This window comes from Gouania willdenowi, chromosome 22 (genome assembly GCF_900634775.1).
Source record: "Gouania willdenowi chromosome 22, fGouWil2.1, whole genome shotgun sequence".
Taxonomy (NCBI): Eukaryota; Metazoa; Chordata; class Actinopteri; order Blenniiformes; family Gobiesocidae; genus Gouania; species Gouania willdenowi.
This window is the reverse complement of record NC_041065.1, coordinates 23,641,466-23,662,213: the sequence shown is the minus strand read 5'-3', so window position 1 is coordinate 23,662,213 and position 20,748 is coordinate 23,641,466.

Here is a 20,748-nt window from a genome sequence, read left to right as displayed (position 1 = left end):
GAGGGATATTGAAGAATTAAAAAACGGAACAAGGCGTCGTTCTCTCGAAGGGAATGAAATAAATCAGCTTGACGCTCTAGTCCAGTGGTTCCCAAACATTTCACATTCCCGTACCCCTTCAGACATTTAACGGTACCTGAAGCCATGTACCCCCTACTCCTGCACTCTAAAAAACATAATAATGTAATGTCACATACAACATAGCCCTACGGCACAAATATGGCCCTATAGACCATCAAATTTTGGCTTAAAAGTTAAACAGACAGAAAAAAACAAATAATTGTCCAGATTACCAAATAATTTAGTTGTAGATAAATCAGCTAGGATATCTCAGATATCTAAATACACAAATTCAATGTATATTCCACAATATTTGGAGAATCGCAATTTTCCCCATGCTTTTTTCCCATGACTGCAGTCATTCTAAATTTAAAATTGTTCAAAAAAAGTCAACATTCCTGCAATGATTTAACACAATTTCCGCAAAATTAATGAAATTTGAAAGAGCAAATCCTGCAGGGACTGATATGTCACTTATTGCTTGGATATTATTGGTACCTTACATACTTTATGTATGATTTATACGTCATGTAAAGTACAAACTTGGGTATATTAATCAATGTTTTTTTTTTTTTTTTTTCCCATATACGTACCCCCATGACAATTTGCGTACCCCTGGGAGTACACGTACCCCACTTTGGGAGCCTAGGCTCTAGTCTATACATTGTTTTTAGAGAAGAAGAGATGTATCATGCAAGAGTGAAAGAGAGACTTGAATTAAAATTCAGTTGGATATTTCTTTATACTTGAAGTGAATTAATATTGATGGTAGGTGTCCAAATAAGAATCAGATATACAGTACTTTATTGATCCCAGGGCAAAAATAGCTTTTTTACAGATGCTCCATAAATATTTTGAATGAAAAGAAGAAACACTAAACAAAGAAAAGAAAAAGAAATAAAATGTACATAATTAAGTAAAAGACTTTTAATTAAATGTCAGGAAATGAAGATTGAAACTAAATTAAATAAGATAGAATGCATTAAAATGAAAACAGATACAATTTACAAATTAAATTAAAGTAAATTAAACTAAATAAAGTTAAATGCAATTAAACAAAGTGCAATACAAGGAAATCATTGTTATTTAATTAATATGAACTTAAATGTGAAGTGGAAAAATTGTTTAAATAGCTATATACAATAAGAGTATAGTATGGTATGATAATGTACTGACGAAAAACGAAAGTTTCAAGCTGTCAAACCTTTGCTGTAAACAAACCCTCATCCTTCAGAGCTGTATTCCAAAATTAGGCATGAACCAAATTTAAATATGGAATTCTGGATTACATTTTTAGTTGCAGAGAGGATGGCATTATTTGAGCATTTAAAAGCTGGTTGGGTAAGAATGTCAGCATTCAGGTTCACTTCAGACAGGCTATTTAAACATTAGGATTTTCATTTAACACTCACTGTAAGTTGAAATGTTAGAATAGCTTTAGTCAGATAATGAATAGTCATTTCTCCTGAACATCATAATTTCTTGCACATTAAAAAGTGGTTTATAAAGTTACTTACCACAATGTTCCCTGCCATCCGAGCTAAGTGCGTATCTTTATTTTTAAATTTCTTTCCATATTCCATGGATATTTTAAGGGTGTTGCTCACTGTCACTTTAAAACTTTTTTCCATTGCTCAGTCTGTGCTCCTTTCTTCCACCCACTGACAAAGAGTAAAAGTAGATTACTCACTTCATTGGACACTTTAATAGTGCATCACATCTCTAACAGCACATTATTATATCCTATGTGTTGGAAGTATAAAATATAGTATAAAGTATAAAAATAAATTAAACATAATTAAAGGACATTTTGAGATGCCTCAATGAGTTTTTATTACCCTTTAGGAACAGCAACAAACAATAATAATAATAATAATAATAATAATAATAATAATAATAATAATAATAATAATAATAATAATAATAAAGTTGAACATCTACATTTTGGGTTCTGGAGACACATTTGTCATCTCAAAATGCCATTAATCTACAACATCAATATTAATAGGTTTCTATAAACCAAAACAAGAGACGGAATTAAAGAAGCCCCCCAATATAGAAAGTTGAATTTTAAAAGAAAAATCAATTGATCAATTGTAAATCGGTCACAATTGTGTTCCTCCAGATGAAAAAGTACGGTATGTATTCCAGCAGTAAATGTTTAGTGGGTGATCTCATTGTATTATGTAAGACAGCCGTGCCTGAGCCAGATCCTGAGTTAGTGAGCAGGGGAGACACTCAGGTGCATGAGGCCGAGCACGCACTCACGTCTTTGCCAACCATACTTGGAAATAGTTGGTCGGGTCTGCTTAACTCCATTACAATAATAGTCCTCAGGCAGGCCTTTTAAAGATTAGAATGAGACAATTTTTGTTTAAAACAATTATAGTTTTAGTTTACCATTAAAAAGCAACTTTATGCAATCTTTAACCCACATAACTAAGAGATACCTTTGTAGTGTACCAAGATACCAAGACTTGCCTGAGACCAGAATGCACCGAGACCAAGACTGCCGGGAGCCGAGACCGAGTCAAGACCCTCAAAATATATAAATAAATAAAATTATGACAAGGTTCGACAGTTAAATAACATTCTCTCTTTAGTTTTAGTTTATTTTAAATACATTTGACGGACAAAAAAGGTGCCTGCTAAAAATTTACTAAAATATTAAAACTACTACTGCTACTGATAAATTCACAATTATTCTACATATTTGAAAACAACATTTTTATGTCAGCTAAATGTACAGCAAGTGTTTAAAAGTATTTCTGCCAAGAAATAATGATTCTTGATTCTGATTCTTTGAGGTGTGCAGATCAACAGGTCACAGAGTTATAATAGATAATTTTTTAGTTTGAAAAAGCCTTTACACAGGCCATTTTTATTAATTCACTTATTGATATAGTTTAATTTGGTTGCTGTAATATAACTAGGATATTCAATTACAAAGGTTTCCAACTGTAACTGTAAAAGTGAAACATGCTGAAATAAAACTACAAACAAGTTGTCATCAGTCTGAAAAACATAGAGCTACAGGTAGATGTGAAACTAAATGAAACAAACTCAAACCCTGGAACAGTCATGTGACAAATTAATCAATAGTTCTTGTTGAGAAAGATTATTATTATTTTGGAAACAGAAACTATAAAAAATAGTTATATTGTAAACCTGTTTATATTGTGGGGAACATAATATATACATACATGTAATTGGAGTCTAAAGCCACAAAAAAGACCACTTTAAAAGGATAATAGACTATTATAAGACATCTTTGCAGTTATTTGAGTCATTCTGCGCTTGTGCAACTTGTGGTGATGACGCGCTGGTGACGACATAATCCAAGATGGAGGCGGCCCGTACGACAGCCAACGTAATAAAAGCCTTAAAAGACATGGATATAATGATAAGAGTGGATGGACAGAGGCATAAACATACAGACTTTCACACGGACACACACGGACTTATTAAACACACACAGACCTCGGTAAACGAAACAGGCTTCACCGGACGGCAGGCACTAGGACCCAGAGGCAGAGTAAATGCATCCCCATACTGCTGCACAGGCTGTAATATCACCAGTTTATCATTTTACCAGTTATTAGAGCTACTGTCTTTACCAGGGAGATAATATTTATTCATGGTGATTGTTTTCTGGAGTTTTACTGGGATTTTTACCGGTGATTAGTTCATATCTCCCTCGCGCTCCGCGGTCCAAACTGAAACCGTAGCCACACACACACATACACACGCACACACGAGTGTGTCACACACGTCACTCAGTCACATTAAGGAAGGTTGCGGTCATCATACGGGGTGGATTAAAGAATGAATAAAGGATTGTTTTGTCCCGTTCTTCTCCTTGTTATTATCACATTATAAAAAAATTTAAAAATTGCAGGACTTAGTGCTGGTATCGAACGGTCTTGAGGGAGAATCCTGAGTCCTGGCAGCCTGAGTCCGAGACAAGACCGAGTCAAAATGCTTCCGACTCCGAGACGAGACGGAGACCTTTAAAATTTTGTCTCGAGACCGGTCTCGACTACTACAACACTACTCCTTTGTAAAGGGATGATTATAATATAACCCACAGAAGGAGTTAACTCATCTGCAATAAGCTACTTTTGTGTGAACCATAGTGGATGTCGGCTCTCTCACAAAAAGCGGCCGTTAAGCCATTAATGTGTCAATGCAAACATTACCATAAACCTAAAACACTTACTGGTATAATTTCAGCTAAAACGCCAGTATTCTGACACTTTGAGGTGAAGATTGCTGACATGGGAAACAAGTCAAAGCAAATTATAGCAGCAATTTAAAGGCGTCAAAAAGCTGCTGGACCAAACATTTGGCTGAACATTTGGAGGTAAGTTTACTATATATTTATAAAGTGAATGACTTTAAGCCTTTAAAGAGCAGATCTTGTGTTCAGCTGCAAGTATAAACTGCTGTCAGTTCCCTGAGACCTGAGCCATTTGATGACTCGGAGAAAGCCATAACTTAGCGAGAAGTGAAGGTCGGTGGCTCCAATTTATGTTGACGTAGCGGTAGTTGAACCAAAAGCCTGCTGTGGTTATTACGAGCAAAATAAGGTGTGATCTCATCCCTTACTATCACTATCCACAAACCAGCCTGGCCCCATCGCACCATCACACCATCACAGTGGGCAAAGAAGGAAAACAGAGTCAGAATGTCTGCTCCACTTTCCCAAAGTGGGATCACGTAGCAGAGGAGAATCCATTAGGGAAGTCTGGACTTTGGATGACTTCTCGGCAGCACAAGGCCTTTCGTCATACCCGGTGCACTTTCTCCCATCCTTTTACTCCTCCCTAGCACACTCCCACCCACCAACTGCTCTCCTGCCAGATCAACTGCCAGGAACTGAGATGTATGGGCCTCTACAGAGAACTGCCTCCAAGGTAGCACTTCTCTTCACTGCCAGCAAAAATAAGACATTTTGCATTCTGGCCATCTCTACCTCCCACCTCCCCATCACATCTCTGCTACAGCACCTCCCCATCACAGCCATCACAGAGCTGCCAGGAGCTGCAGCCAAGAACTACACTGCACTCTGGCCCCTCATCCCCCTCTGCCTCTGAGAAATGTCTCCTCTGCCTCGGACGAGTTTAGTAGATATAAACTGCTCTATTAGAACGATGTACAAACTCAGACCGCTGACTTTTTACATTTTGTTATTAGCTCAGAAACCAGTCATTACATGAAATGAAGGATATCTTGCCTCATACCCATTTAATGATGAAGATTACTACCATGTATTGTGTATCTGTAGCACTTGTTTTTTAATTGTTTATCCAGTAATTCCAGAGAGAATTCACATATGTCACACCTATAAAGCCTGGAATATTTTTGAGACATACTTCTACATTATAATTTCACTTTTACGAGTCAATTAATTCATTATTGGGTGACCGTAGCGCGGGTGGTAGAGGGGTCTTCTTCTGATCCAGAGGTTGGGAGTTTGATCTGAGTACTATACCAGTCTATGTGGAAGAAATTGAACCCTAAGTTGCTCCTAATGGTCGACTAGCGCCTTGCATGACAATTCAGTCACATTGGTGTGCGAATGGGTGACTGACCTGATATTGTGAAGCTCTTTGCGACTGCCTTGGTGATTGTGAAGCGCTACATAAATCAAGTAATTTTACCATTATGCTGCAAAAATTAAATAAAGTTTTTTTAGACAGTTCTTAGAAGTCCTCACACATCTTGGTTTTCCTCATAACATAAACCAGGCAGAAAATTCTCCCTGTTCTCGATGTTGGTTTGTGAGCCTTGTTATTTTTAAACTCTAGGCTTTTGATTTTGGCTACAGAATTGTGTGATATGGATAAGCCTAGTGACCGGAAGATGACTCTGAAATCTTATTTGGTCCTTTAAAGTTGCACTCCACTCAAGGTGGAATAACATTGATAGCAAGACCTCTTATAAAGGTGTGCTACGGTACTTTTCATACACTGTTGGAAGTGGAAATGTCATTCCGCTAAAGGATAAATATAAATATAGTATCTACTAAATCCATGCACCTATGTACCTTACTAATAAGTATACAGTATATGTATAATTCTGGTCCAGGGTTGTGACTTCCTGTTGGGCTACACAGCAAAATGAGAGCATATAGGAACAGGTGTAAAAACATACAAGACTGCAACTCTCCCGCACTATGTTTGGACATTCCAGCTTCGCAGCTGGTCCCGCGGTTTCTTTAGCTAATGCTGGAGCAAAGAAACTTGGATGTTTGAATATGAACTGGTTCAATAGCCACCATTAGTTCCCTAGCACACATGTAGACATCGGAGTGCAAAGAAACTGCTGACTGTCCTCCCTAGTGGTCCAGCTGAGCAAACACTACATCAGTCTGTGTCTCAATGAAAACTTTCCTTAAAAAAAAGTCTTTGCTTATCTCCCACGGCCTGGAGGGTCTACAGCCAAGGGTTGACATCACACCCAGTAATCATTTTTAATACAATGCTCGAGATGAAGTATTTTTTGGACTGATTTATGACAGGTGAAGAAAAGACAGACTCTGTTGCTCACTCTCATCCATTTCTAGCCTCATGCTAAATTGTGAAAATCAATATGATAGCATTGGGAATTGTGAGTAATCCTGCCTTACAGATAATAGCTTCAAACTTCAGTCCTTCTGTGTAGTTTGCATACTTTACCAGAAGGATGATTTTTTTTTGGCGTGTTCTATCCAGGGCCTCAGCTAAGATAAGCTTCAGCGTCTTTCTAGCAATACAAACGAGATAACTACTGTAGGTTGAATGATCTGTGGGTGACAGCTGATTCTGAGGACCTTCTGGTTGTTGGATCTAGACCACATCGAGGAGAAAGGGTTAGATTGATGGAGTTTCCTTTTTTCCAAATACGTGCAAGAGCACATCCTTTCATGTAGAGCCACAGTCTGAACTAATGAACCCTAAAGAGCTTTGGGGATACCAAGGTTTTATACTGTGGGTTTGTGATGTTTACATGTCGTAGGGATTAACATCATCAAAGGGACACGAAAGGGCTTCCCCTTCCTCTGTGATGGGAAGGAAAAGGAGAGGTGTTGAAAGACACATGGTAACACCAAGATAATTCACATACCGTAAGTCTGCACTCTATTTCATTTTAGAACTTATCCTTTGATATTAAATCCTGAGCCAACGTACAGTAAAGGAAAGACCTTAACTTAAGTATCTTCTCTTCATGCTTTTGAGCAGTTTTGTTTAGTCTGACGACCATCATCAGTGTTTCTTGGATGAAGAGTGTTGATATAAAGGCAGAAAGGATTGTACAAGTGGGGGCTCTAAAATAAACAAAAGTTTCTGTACACGTCTAAAATAAAACACCAAACACCTAACACTCAAATGGCAACGCAGATGTAGCTATAGAAAATGTTTAGATATAATGACAGCCTCTCAGCTTGAAAATACAGGAGGCTGTAGCTAATAAAACTTGCCGTTGCCATGTCACCTTAGGTAAGCTTTCTAGGGGCCTTCAAGGATTGTGTCTTATTAATTCCCCATTTCTTCCAGGTGTTTTTGCAGATTTTAACAACTGGTTTTTGGTTTTTCTACTTTTCTTATTCATCCACTAACCTAAAGTAATCCAGACAGCTGATCTTCATACTCACTTACTCATCTGGAATTGTTGAAGTTTGTGTTGTAATTGGCCCAGAATGATCAAAGTTTCAGTGTTTAAGGCTGAAACATCTCCTTACCTTATTCCATACAGCTGTTACAGATGGATGGCTGAAAGGATGTTAGAGTGGATTCAGTGGATAAAAGCTTAGACATTAACTGTGAAACTACAAATCTAAGAGATTGCGAAAATTCTGAGGTGTTACATCATAAACAAAGGTCCCAAGCTTTCATCCCACAATAAATGAGTTTTAAAGGGCTGTGGAAAGTGTGGATGTTCTTACTTGTGACATTTGTGGTCATATGGATGTTTCAAATGGAGGACAGCGATGTTATGCATTATCCTGTGATTCAATTGGAAATGGGCACAATTTGACAATTTGAACATTTATGAAACATATTATAATCAATCAAAGTCTGAACATCATTTATATTAAGTGGCAAAGTTTGTTTATTTTGAAGAAGAACAAGAGATACAACTCATTGATTCCATGGTGGAGCATCTGAAACAGTGTGGAGTTTGCGTGTTCTACCCGTGCTTAGACAGGTTCTGTCTCAGAAACACGTGTTATTGTTACATGCCGTCGTGTGTGCCTCTGTTCATCGGTGTATGGGTCTTGTCAGTGTCTTTTTTTTTTGGTGTGTGCTCATTTGTTGCAGGTGTGTTAACCAGGACAGGTGGTGCCAATCAGAGGATCTTATAAAAGAGCAGCTCAAACAGGCAGAGCTCCCAGTGGGTCCAGTTTGATGCCTGAGCAGGTCCTCCTGAGCCAGTGGCTCCAGCTTGTGATTAAAGGGGTTAAATGATGAGCCCTTCAGTGGTTCTGGTCTGATCTGACAAACAGAACCTTCTGTATTATCCTTGGTGAATGTGTGTCATCCACTGCTATCCTATCATGTGGTGTCCCCCAGGGTTCAGTTTTGGGCCCTCTTCTCTTTGCCCACTACCTCCTGTCCCTGGCCTCTATATTCAGAAAACATGACATACTTTTTCATTGTTATGCGGATGATATACAATAATATCTACCTGTTAGGAAAAACTCCCAGTCCTCCCAGTAGAATGCCTAGTGGACATAGGGGCTTGGATGTCCCTACATTTTCTTTTTTTTTAATTTTTGACTGTATGCGGTAATTAGTATAACATCTATCTCTCGTCTCCAGGGGGGTATTGCACAAAAGTCAGATAAATACATCAAAATCTGGTTGGCAAATGGTTGATATGGAAGAGCAGTGCTGCTGAAAAGGAGAAAGAGAGACTGGCAGACAATAGTGACCGTATTAATGCGTAAATATCACAAACATGTAGAATTAATAAAGTGAACTGCTATAGTGACAGTAAGAGGAGGTGGAGCTGATCATTTTTCTAAATCACTGATTATTAGATTTATAGAATAGACCTCTATTGATCTCCCAGAGGGGAAATTCACAAAATAAAAAAAATATTCCTAATAAACCGTCTGTCTTCTCACTTTCATTGCTGGAATATTGTCCTTTTTATGTTCTTCATCTTTATATATAAACTATGATGAAACCAAAAGTCAACGGACAAATGAAATGACTATTTATAATATTTGGGTAAAGAAACCATGAACATTCTGTAAAACACTAATTTCTCACGGCAGAGCCACAACAGGGATAACTTTATCCTGGTTGTTAACCCGCTCTGCAGTAGGTTTGCTGTAGAGACTAAATCACCATGGTTACTTGTTCTGGATAAACTTGCTCGGCTTTCGTTCAACCGACTTAAGGATGAGTCTATCCAGGATAGCCAATTTTTCAGGCTTTTTCCCCTATCCTGGTTTTGTGCCGTTTCTGAACGGCTTTTAACGGGCACGAGGAAATGTGAGCACATTTCCCCTGTCCAGATCACTTTACACTGTTCATTTAGGATTGATTTTAAACTCCTTTTTGTTTGCTTTTAAATCAATACATGGCCTTGCACCTAAACATCTGGCAGACCTTTGCTCGGGCGATTAGATCGACTGACCAGCTACTGCTAAGGTTGCGACCGAGCTTTTGCAGCTGCGGGTCTGAAGCTGTGGAACGCACAGCTACTTCACATCAGACAGGCTTCATCTCTGCCTGTTTTTATGTCTCTTGTAAAAATGCACCTTTTTATTTTGACATATGGTTTTTTAATTGCATGGATTTTATGTACACTGTTTTACATTTTGTTTTGTTTAAATTGTTTTATAGTGCATGCACTATATATATATATGTATGTTGTCACCTTGTACACCACTTTGTCCTCCTCTTCCTGGGTTTTAAAGCGATTTATAAATAAAGTTGGATTACGATCATCACTGTTATATGATAAATGCACTGAAATATGGTTTTTTCTGTTAGCGTGAGGTCTTTTTGTCATCCTATTTGCATTATTTTTTGTTTAAGTGTTGCATCTGTCTTGGGGTTTGTTCGTTTTTTTTGGTCAATAAACCTTTGGTTCAGTTTTACACCCTGTGATTTCTGTTGTAATTATTTCTGGATTACACTCGTTTCTTTTAGTCCTTAATTTGCCCCTCATGGATAAAGGTGAGGACATTAACAGTTGTGTTTTTTTGATGTGAAGTGAGTATATGTGTGAACTGGAGTACCAGCTGACCTCCTACTTAGTATGCCAATGACAAAGTACATGGATGTTTATCAGGTAAATACAACTCCTGCACAGTGCAAAGGCAAGAGTCCAGGGCGCAAACACGGCTAATAATTAAGTAGGAAAAGGTTTGTAGTAAGGAAAATTCTAATGTATAATTTAGGCCCTTAATTCCTGATTTAATCAGGAAGGCCCTGTGTTCATTATTCCTATCTTTGTTTTTTTTTTTTTTATAAATGTCATTCTTAACCTTTTAATAATTGAAACTAAATATAATGCCCAGCAATAACACTCCTGAGTTTTAAAATAAAGTATTTTTACTTTTGAGGAACATGAAAATAGCTAATGCTAAGTAGCATTATATGAAAATGTTCTTGGTTAATCTGATATGTAATGACAAGTGTTGAAAAAGGAAATTGGCAATAAAGAGAGAACCATATTGAGAATAATCAAACCTTCAAATGTTTTCTAACATCAGATACGTGGGAATCAGTTTCAAACTTAGTGTTGTGAACATTGCTTTAAGAAAGTAATTATATATACTTGTTCCAAAAAGTAACTGAGTTGGTAATTGAATTACTCCATAATAAAAGTAACTCATTACCAAGGAAAGTAACTATTTGCGTTACTGTTAAAAAAAAAAGTTGTTATATGTCAAAGAATTCAGATTTTGTTCATTGTGAGGTGCTTCATTAAATTTAAGTTGCTTACAACGGATGTCGACAAAGTCTTCGCTCCTGGATATAACGTACACTTCACGTGCACGTTCTTGCCTTTGACCACAATTAATTTAAAGTAGTGTTTGTATCGCCACCTTAAAAATGCAAACTTTTCATCAGACTGCTCCACGCTCGCCATCTCTGCTGCTTCATCAAATCGTGTGTGTGTGTGTGTGTGTGTGTGTGTGTGTGTGTGTGTGTGTGTGTGTGTGTGTGTGTGTGTGTGTGTGTGTGTGTGTGTGTGTGTGTGTGTGTGTGTGTGTGTGTGTGTGTGTGTGTGTGTGTGTGTGTGTGTGTGTGTGTGTGTGTGTGTGTGTGTAAAAATACTGGCTCTGATTGACTACCATGAAACATGATGCCGCCTTAGCCAATCGTAATCGCTCACCTTGTTTTTAACCCACCTCCTCACTACAGCTGCGTATGAAGCCAGGGGTGCTTTCGGATAACAGTTTATTCAATCAAAACTTTACTAAAAAAAAAAAAAAACGCCGTTATTTTAAACGCTTTTATTCCAAACACTGTTCCAACCTGTCAGAGTGCAAGGAGGACAACAGAAAGCAAACTATGATTGTAGTTTAGTAGAAAAACACGAGGACAGAGCATGTATTTACCAGGGCAAACGGCCAAGCCAAACACCCAAAAAGGCAAAAGGTCAAATAAAGTATACAGAGAGCTGATGGGACAAGGCGAGACAAATGCCATTACATAGCATAAATGAAAATATGAGAAGCCAGATGGGATCCTGGGGCTTGTAAGAGTGTTTCCCTTGAGCAGTGGATGGAGCTCTGGTTGCACAGGAACATGGAGCCACCTGTTTAATGAAGCTGAACATCACTTTCTGTACACAAACACATCCCAACCATGTGGAAACATACGTATGCTGCACAGTTTCTGAACTCGTTTTCTTACACACACTATGCAAGCAGCCTGTGTGCTGTTTTTTTTTTTTTTTTTTTTACACGAAGGTATATGTGCTGCCAAATCACACAGCTTGAGCAACAGGGAGGTCTAGAAACCCTGAGGGAGATGGTACGTGACCAAGTGCAGACTGCACAAACCTGTGCATGTGTGCGTCGCTGTAGAGACGCCAAAGTGGATATTTGGCAACATTACTACACTGTAGTATCCTGAGAATGAGTTTGTTTTCATTGACGGGAAATGACGGTAAAGACACTGGACCAACACCGGAGAGGGGCACAACATCTGATGTCCACATGTTCACTGGACTAAAACATTTTAATCAAGCTTGTAACTGCATGGAACCACGTAGCTGCCTGTAAATGAAAGAATACACACAACATTCACCCCTCTTTTTGTTAGTTTGAGTGTATTCGTGTATATGAACTCACCAGGAGAAGGGTACACAAGGGATCACGCTCTCTCTGAAAGTCGTTTTTTTTTTTTTTTTGTATCATGCAGGAAATGATTAATTAGGCAGTGGCCCAGTTGGGATCACTCTGACAAGGAATAAGAAACAGCTCCTAACCCCAGGCTGGTGCTTTTTGAGTTTGGACTAAGACAAAGGGGAAGATGGCACGCGGGCCATTAACGCAACAATGGAAAGCAGCGATGTTGTAATGGCACGAATGGGTACAGGAGGAGGAAGGAAAAGAAAGATGGATTAAAGGAAGGAAAGACAGGAGGAGATGGAGCCTTCGTGGCTTTGAATCCATGTTGCAACAGTTCCCGCAGACAAACTCCTACTGGAACATCACATGGCAACTCAGTCTAAATGAGAGGCTATCGTCCCTCACAGCGTGTTAAACACATATTTGCTAATAGTCTGAGCATCCTGTCTGTATTCCAGCACTCAGGAAACAATGCCCATGCAAACTTTTTAATTTGTAACCTTTTCAATTCATCTGTTTGCAGTTGTTCTGGGATTCATTGGATGCAATTTTCTCTTCTTGCACACAACCTTTGTTTATTTGTCTTGTATTTTTATGATACTAGGATGAATGGGGAAGTGGCAATTTTGCCCTTCAATAAACATTTTTGAACAGCCCTGAATTAATCAGTCAACATTAAAAAATCTCAACAGAATTGAAAAGTCTGAAAACGTTTCATACAGATTTCTGAACTATAGAAGAAAACGTATGGCTCCTTTTTTTTTTTTTTTTTTTTTTTTTTTGTTTTTTCCTGTGGTCAAATGCTTTGCGGTTGCAAATATGTCACCTATCCTAGTTTTAAGGAATTAAACATCACAGAATGTGTCAATATTTTAACAACTTTTTATTTTTAAGTGCAGGTATGTGATTCTTTTCCTATTTTTGATTTTTCCTGTGAAACATGCATTGTCCATCCATCCCACTCATTTTCATACCAGCTTTGTCCTATCTCAGGGTTGCGGGGGGTCTGCTCACACTGGACAGGGCGGCAGTCCATTGCAGAAATATACATTATTTGCCCGTTCCAAATTTGAAAGTCTTTTCTCCTTCCACATCCCAAGGTGACCTTATCCAAATGTTAGTGCAAGATAAGAAGAACCTGATGTACGTGGAATGCAGTGTTATTTAACAGTGAGGAAGATAAACTAGATAGTTTCTAAAAGCAGTTGAAGGTGAATTAATAGAATACCAGCAGGTCTGAGTGATAAGAGAAAGTCTGGATAATGTTTAGCCTCATTATTCAAACTTCCACTCAGTTTGAGACCAAGTGAAAGACGTGGTAAATATGAGCACAGGCATTAGTGTATGTGAACGGTTGTGTTTGCACGCATGTGTGGGTTTCCCTGTCTGTGAGCTGGTGCCACTTGCATTTAAAACATGCAATAAATCATCCAATCAGGGATTAGATAAGTGTCAGTGAGCTACTGGCGTGGGAACCCTTCAACCATCGGATTACACCGCATTTAAGACTGTCTCTCTACCGTCAGCATCTTCTGACATCCTGTAAAGCCACAGCGGCGTGTGTGTGTGTGTTTCCACAAACTACCACTAAATTGCTCACAACAGTCCAGTCACTCTTTACGCCCCTCAAACAACCCAGATAAGATGTGGAATGGTTGGATTCCGGATGCGTTTTCTTGACAGATTCAAGATCCAAGATAGTAATTTACTTGTTATCTTTCAAAACAATAGATCTGCACATGCCTAATGGTTAGTTACTGATGTCTTACACGGAGGCTGTGTTTTTTTGTAATCATCATGACAAATTCCTAATGTTAGATTTGTTTTTGTAACTAACTGGGGTTGTTGGTAAAAACATTTTCCCCACATCCTTGGTTTGCTTCAGCTGATGTCTGTATACTGTTCATTTAAAAATCCTGATTTTACTTTGAAGGGCACACGAAACAAAGGATACAGTGAAAACCTAAGTAGACCTGTGGTTTTAATTCCTCTTGATCTAATGGACTCCTATCAGCTGTGGAGCCATTGATTCTTGAATGCATTTATTTAAGTTCTCTATAATAATCTCAGTCATCTCTTTTCTTTACTAAATTGATACTCAATTACCTTTTTGATGAGGAATAACCAGGTGTTTTGCTTTAAATAAGAATGTTTCCTTTCTTAAAGGCTACTTTCACACCGGTATAGTCTGGACTCGAGTTGAAACAGCTGATTTTCTCACCTTGATTTGGCTCAGTTTGTGTTCACGGTGCAGTTTTTGATCCGCTCCAAACAGCTTCTGATGCAGGTGCATGAGCTAGTCGCTTGGGGACCCTGTTACTGGATTAGAGACGTATCTGGTCAGACAAACAGAAATTTAAAAAAGTGGCTCTCATCTATTGGTTAAAGCATGTACGTAAGAGCGTGTAGAAAATTCTGCCTTTTCCACCTGTCCTTTCACACCATTCAACCATGTTTTGGATGTTTTGTTTTGGTCTATAGCCAGTGTCTTGCCCACCCACAATGCAGTGCGCTCTATGTCATCTCCAATACTTCTGTGGTCATTCCAAGCCTAGAATGTATGTGTTCACGGTGCAGCTGAAGCAACTCTAGACATCAATTCGAAAAGCTCTGTGTCCTGCCAAAACAATCGTTTTTTAATTCACCAGCCTGATCCGTTCCAGACTTCGGTTGTGTTCACACCATCCAAACGAACCGGACTATCCGGGCAAACTAATCTTTTTTTTTTGTGTTTTGTAAAACTTGGTTAAAAATGTTCTGTAAAATGAACAATTCTGTACTTCTGTGATGATAGAGTTTGGAAACCAAGAACGATGGTGTTGTGGTTACAACTTTTTAAAGTGCGTTGACAACGAAGAATCCTGGAGCAATGAAAATACAGAATACTTTTTGTTTGCTTTGATAGTCTGCCTCGTTTGAACAGTGTGAGCAAAATCAAAGTCTCGATTGGATCAAACTGGCGAATTCGAGAACATTTTTAATTAAGTTTTAGTCTAAAACTTAAAGACACGCTGTGTACCTTTTGACCACTAGGGGCACTAAACCTGTAACTTTCACATCAAGTGCCCCTAGTGGCCACAAGTGCCGCATCACTGTCGCAAAAATCAACAGTCAGTCAGTCGGACCAGCCTCCCTTGTCTTTTGATTGTGTATGCAGACAGTAGTTGACCTGTAACTTCAGGATAAAGATCGGTCAGGCTGGGGTGCGAAGAGGGGATGGGCTTGCACCGTGGCTGGAGGAGCAGCCACCGCCCTCCTCTCCCCACCGCTCAGCCCTCCTCGCCACTGTCGTCGGCCTCCTTCGCCAGGGGACGGGCGGAACGGCGTGCGCCGGGCGGAAGGCGGGTTGGTGGCGGATCTTGGCGGCCTCCTCAGAAGCAGTTTTAAACATTTTGCTTGCCTCGGCCATGACCAGGAGTTGATCAGGTGGAAAAATAGTAGCAAAAGCCTTAGCTTAGCTCATGAGTATATCAGAGCCCGTGGTCACGTGACTGCTGTAAAGTGATAAGTTCTCCAGACATTCTCCAGGTCACATGACCTGCCAAAGACGGTCCGTCTCCTCCAAACTTACATGGTCGAAATTTCAAGAAGGAAGCCCCACTTGGAGCATTGTCAAGCGCTGTATATTAGCCTGAGGAATCATTTAAAATAACTCATTTGGGTCAACTCTTAAGGTCAAAAAGTCATCGTGTGCCTTTAATTAAACATTTTCTGTTCAATTAACAATTCTGTACTTCCAAGATAAAACTTTTAGTCATAGTCTTTTGATTAAAATGCAACTTTGTTTTTTTCCAGATTTTTTTAAAGATGTAATTACCATTTATCAACTTGATATGGAATGGTAATAATGTTTGTAAAAACAGATTTGATGTGACCGACACTTCTTCATACACACGTCATCATACACAATCAGCAGTAGTAGTTTTGATTGGATATAGGGATGTAACGATTGATCATGTCAGTTAAAAATCAATTCATAGGTATTACGATTCACATCGATACTGTGAAAATTGAATCGCAGTATTTTTTTTAACCCAGAAGTGTTGGCGGCGGGTGGAATCTGCAAATACTTTCTTTCTGGCCGCCTTCTACTTTTAAACATGTTCATAAATGATTCCTTACCCCTTTAGCACCAAAAAACATCTGTATTATTACGTGAATATCTGTAAAAGTCACGTTTTTCTATTAGCTCTGTCTGCTAGCATAGCATCTCTTCTTCACTGCAAGATATCTGCATGCCAACCGACCACTGGGTTACCAGCACCTTCTGCTGGTCCAAACAAATATCTGACCTAAATACAGTGCAATGACTGTTTTTTTTTTTTTTTTTTTTTTTTTTTTTAAAAAGAACTATTATGCAGTTTTGCATTGTTTACTATAGAACCAGAAGTTAAATTAATAGGCTTCTTCTTCATTTGTATTATTCCTTTATTTATTTCATTCAAGATTTATTTTTAGTTAAATTGCATTGTTTTGAATAGTTTATCAAGGGATTCTTTTGACAATGAAAATTAAAAGGAAAACAGTATAGTTTTTTAGTTTTTTCCCCCAAAAAAATAAAGGAATATTTTTCAGTCATTTTTCTACAGTCCCATTTTGTAAAATAAATCGTGAGAGAATCGTATTGTGAATCGAATCGTATCGGGAGTTGAGTTAATTGTTACATCTCTAATTGGATACCTTCAAAACAGAAACTCCATCGTGCTCGAATTTTGTTTTTTTAAGTTAACGAAAGTATCAATGTATTTTAATATATTTTTTTGTATTTTAATTTGTCAGAGTCTCGTGATAGTCTGTGAAAATCGTTAGTCAATAAATTGAACACTGATGTACTAATGGTGGTTCACTCCATGCTTTCAGCTGCCATTAGTATCTGAAGAACACTGCACATTGTTGATGGCATCATGGTCTGCAGTCTGTTCACTGCAGAAGCATCTCTGCACAGATCGTTTGGCTCTAATGGAACAGAGTCTGTTCCCATGTGCACATAAGATTGCTTTAAATCAAATGCTTTTGTTTTAGGTAAAAATTCACAGGATGGAAAATATCAGGGTGAGTTTGAGTAGTTTTGTGGCAGTCCAGTGGTGCAGTGGTAAGCTCTGTTGCCTCACAACAGATGGGATGTTCTGGGTTTGACCTCAATCATTCCTGCTTTTACCCAAACAGCTTATGTTGCCATTGTTTTCTACATTTCTTTGTGGATTTTTCGTACATTTCTAAACTCTCTTTAATTGTCTAAGGACCAGTCTGTTTTGTTAATTGGGGGATTTTAGTTTAGCGTGTGTGTGATTATTTCTCCGTGTGTCAGACCAGTGACAGGGATGTGGGACTCAACCCAGCTCTTTGTGATGCGGGTCTGGATAAAAGCTGTACTGATGCTGGGTGGTAAAAAGGGACGTAATGTTTCCTTCCTTCCTTCCTCTCTGGATCCTCTAAATCAAACATTGCAGAGTTGACAGTGTTGACAGATAAAATAAATGATAAAAGCGTGAGTTTAGCACAAGTGAGTGAAAACGCCATGGCAACAAGTGATAACAAGTACTTCTTAGCTCAGAGTGGATTAAGCAGAAGGAGTGACCCCCTGATGACATCCAGCGCTCATGCAGCTGCTTCCCCACGTCATCCTAACCCAGCACCTCATACAGCGTGTGCGACGGGAATCTGCCAGGTTAGCGTTCATGCTGTCCCTGTGTTGTTGCTCTGTATTGAACAAAACCAAACTGTCCCCCCTCGCTTCTGCCAAGCTCATTGTTGTTTCCGTTTTTCTAAAGGGGGGCCCCATCTCTTCTGTCCAGAAGCTGCAGCGATACACTGAGCAGATACTTCTGCTGCTGCACTTATTCATAAATAACAACCACATGCCACAACATTTAATAAGAAACATGACAATAACCACAGGCTCGATGAGAGTCATGATTTGACTCAGTCCCATTGGTATTCACTCATTCTGATGTTTCTCTTTGTTTTTTCATTTCTTCTGAGATTTCATTCATCCTATCACCATTTGCTACGAGCACACTGAAAGGGTGAATGTGCCAATAGTCGAGGTTTCAAGAATACTGTAATATTCTGTAGCAAAGAAAAACATGGTCTTCAAATGAGGCAAACCAGGACACACTGGTAGTGATGTAAACACCCTAATTGCAGCACAATCTTGAGTTTGCAGACATGTTGTGAAATAAACTAACCATGCACAAACCGGTCATAATAACACATTGGAATCCAGTGAATTGATTGCCTGGAAAGTAAATTGCTTTTCAATTTTCAAGTAGTAAGGATTTACAACCCTAAAAACTGGCAACTGGTTTCCAGTGCACATTACCTGAAACCAAATGTGAACTAAGATTGTTTCCAGTGGGAAAATGTGGACACGCATCATGTGTAGATGGTTGTTAGGTTGTTAGGTTGTAGGCACGTTGATCAGCGTCTCAGTCAGTGGCTCAGTCTTCTTAAACTTGTAGATATAACAACATGACTAATGCATTTACGCAGAAAATTCAGCCCTAATATACACCTACAAACCTCCGAGTTGCCAGGCAACGGTCAGTGTCATTTCTTACGAAACCAAAAGCTGGAAGTGACGTACACATTATACCATGTAATTTATAAACAGAGTTCATGCACACATAATGAAAACGACCGAGGTTATAAGAAATACAATATTTTGTGATCTGAAAGTTATCTGGTAAAACAGGAAGAAGAAGATAATCATTTATCGATCACCTGTTTGGATTTTTCACTCTCACTATGTTTCATTCTTTTAGCCTGTCTACGATCATCCTTTACAGGTCTGTGAACGAATATGATTGGTTCAGTTCTGCTCCGGGAACTAATGCCTTGATGTAATGATGATTTTACTGATGATTTTAATTGATTTTACTGATGATTTTAAATGTTCTTATTGATTTTAAACAATTGAATGTTTTATCATGTAAAGCACATTGAGTTGCCTTGAGTATGAAATGCGCTATACAAATAAATTTGCCTTGCCTTGCCTATATTGCAGTGATTTGTTCACGGCATATTTTAATGTGCATGTCATTGCAGAACAACTTCTGCATAAAACATGTTAAAGGTACAGTCTGCAATATTGGAAGATTTGGGACAAAGGGGGGTATGGCTCAGGATGGAACATTAAGGCATCTGATTGGTTCTTTCCATTCAGACCGAATGGCAGGGATTGATCAGGATTCCAGCCTCTATAGAGAGGTCTAGTTCTTTGGTAAGACTTTACTTGAAGTTTTATACATAAAGGCTGATATTATTATGACATGACACCTGTCATTAGCAGTAATAAGGTGTCATGAAGGCTGTCATTAAAGGGCCCATGTTAAGGTAAATTGACTGTTTTTTCATTGATTCCCTCAATCGTTAGTTAGAGGGTGATTTGCTCCTTTCTTACTGCAGGGTGAGCCCAAACACCTCGCTTCATTTTGATGACCCGTTCCTACTTTAATGACAAATTTGACTCGGCACTGAGCTGGAGAAGCCGCGCCTCCAGGAAGCTCTCTGCCGTGATTGACATGTAAACAGACACGCCCACGAAGATGAGCATGTCAGCATTCTTCGCGCAGTGCTATGTGTATATTTTCTACAGTCTATGTATGTACTGGTGATCGCCCCGCCCCCACGCTCTGTCTTGTGTTTATAAAGCAGCATGAACTCGGTTACGGAGTGGGAGGGGAGGAGGTAGTCAGTGTCCCGTCTATAGACACGCCCACTGATGAATATGCATAAGTAGGCCGCAAATCAGCCTGTTTGTGTAGAGTTGCTCAGAATGTGACTTTTCAGAGGCTAAAACTCTGGAAAATAAACCTCAAATACTATGTTTTTGGGTTCTTAGAACAAATGGAGATGGGTGAAAAATAGCATGATATGGGACCTTTAAGTGTTTGTTACCCTAACCGAGATCCCTAGCCCCACTAGATCCCTCCACCTAACCCAAAAAATGCCAACATAGCTTCAAAGGTGTCATAATTTGGCAAACACTTAATGACAGCCTTCATGACACCTTATTCATGCTAATGACAGACAATGACAATAGAATTCAGGCCTTATGTATAAAACTTCAAGTAAAGTGTTACCAATTCTTTTCATTGCTTTTTCTATATACATAATGTATTCACTGCTCTAAGGATGGAATCATTGGATGGAAAGACCAATGATTTCACCCAGAACAACATAAATGGTTTCTGAACATAAAAGTAGACGATACGTTTAAAAGAAATCTATATAGGGAACATGAGCTTGATTTTCTTTAGTCATTGAACTTCAACGCTAGGACTGGACTTAGATACTCACAATGCACAGCAGTGATTGCAATCAACCAAATCTTTGATAGCCTGGGCTTGCTAAACCTCTACACACACATGTTAGTGTTTCCA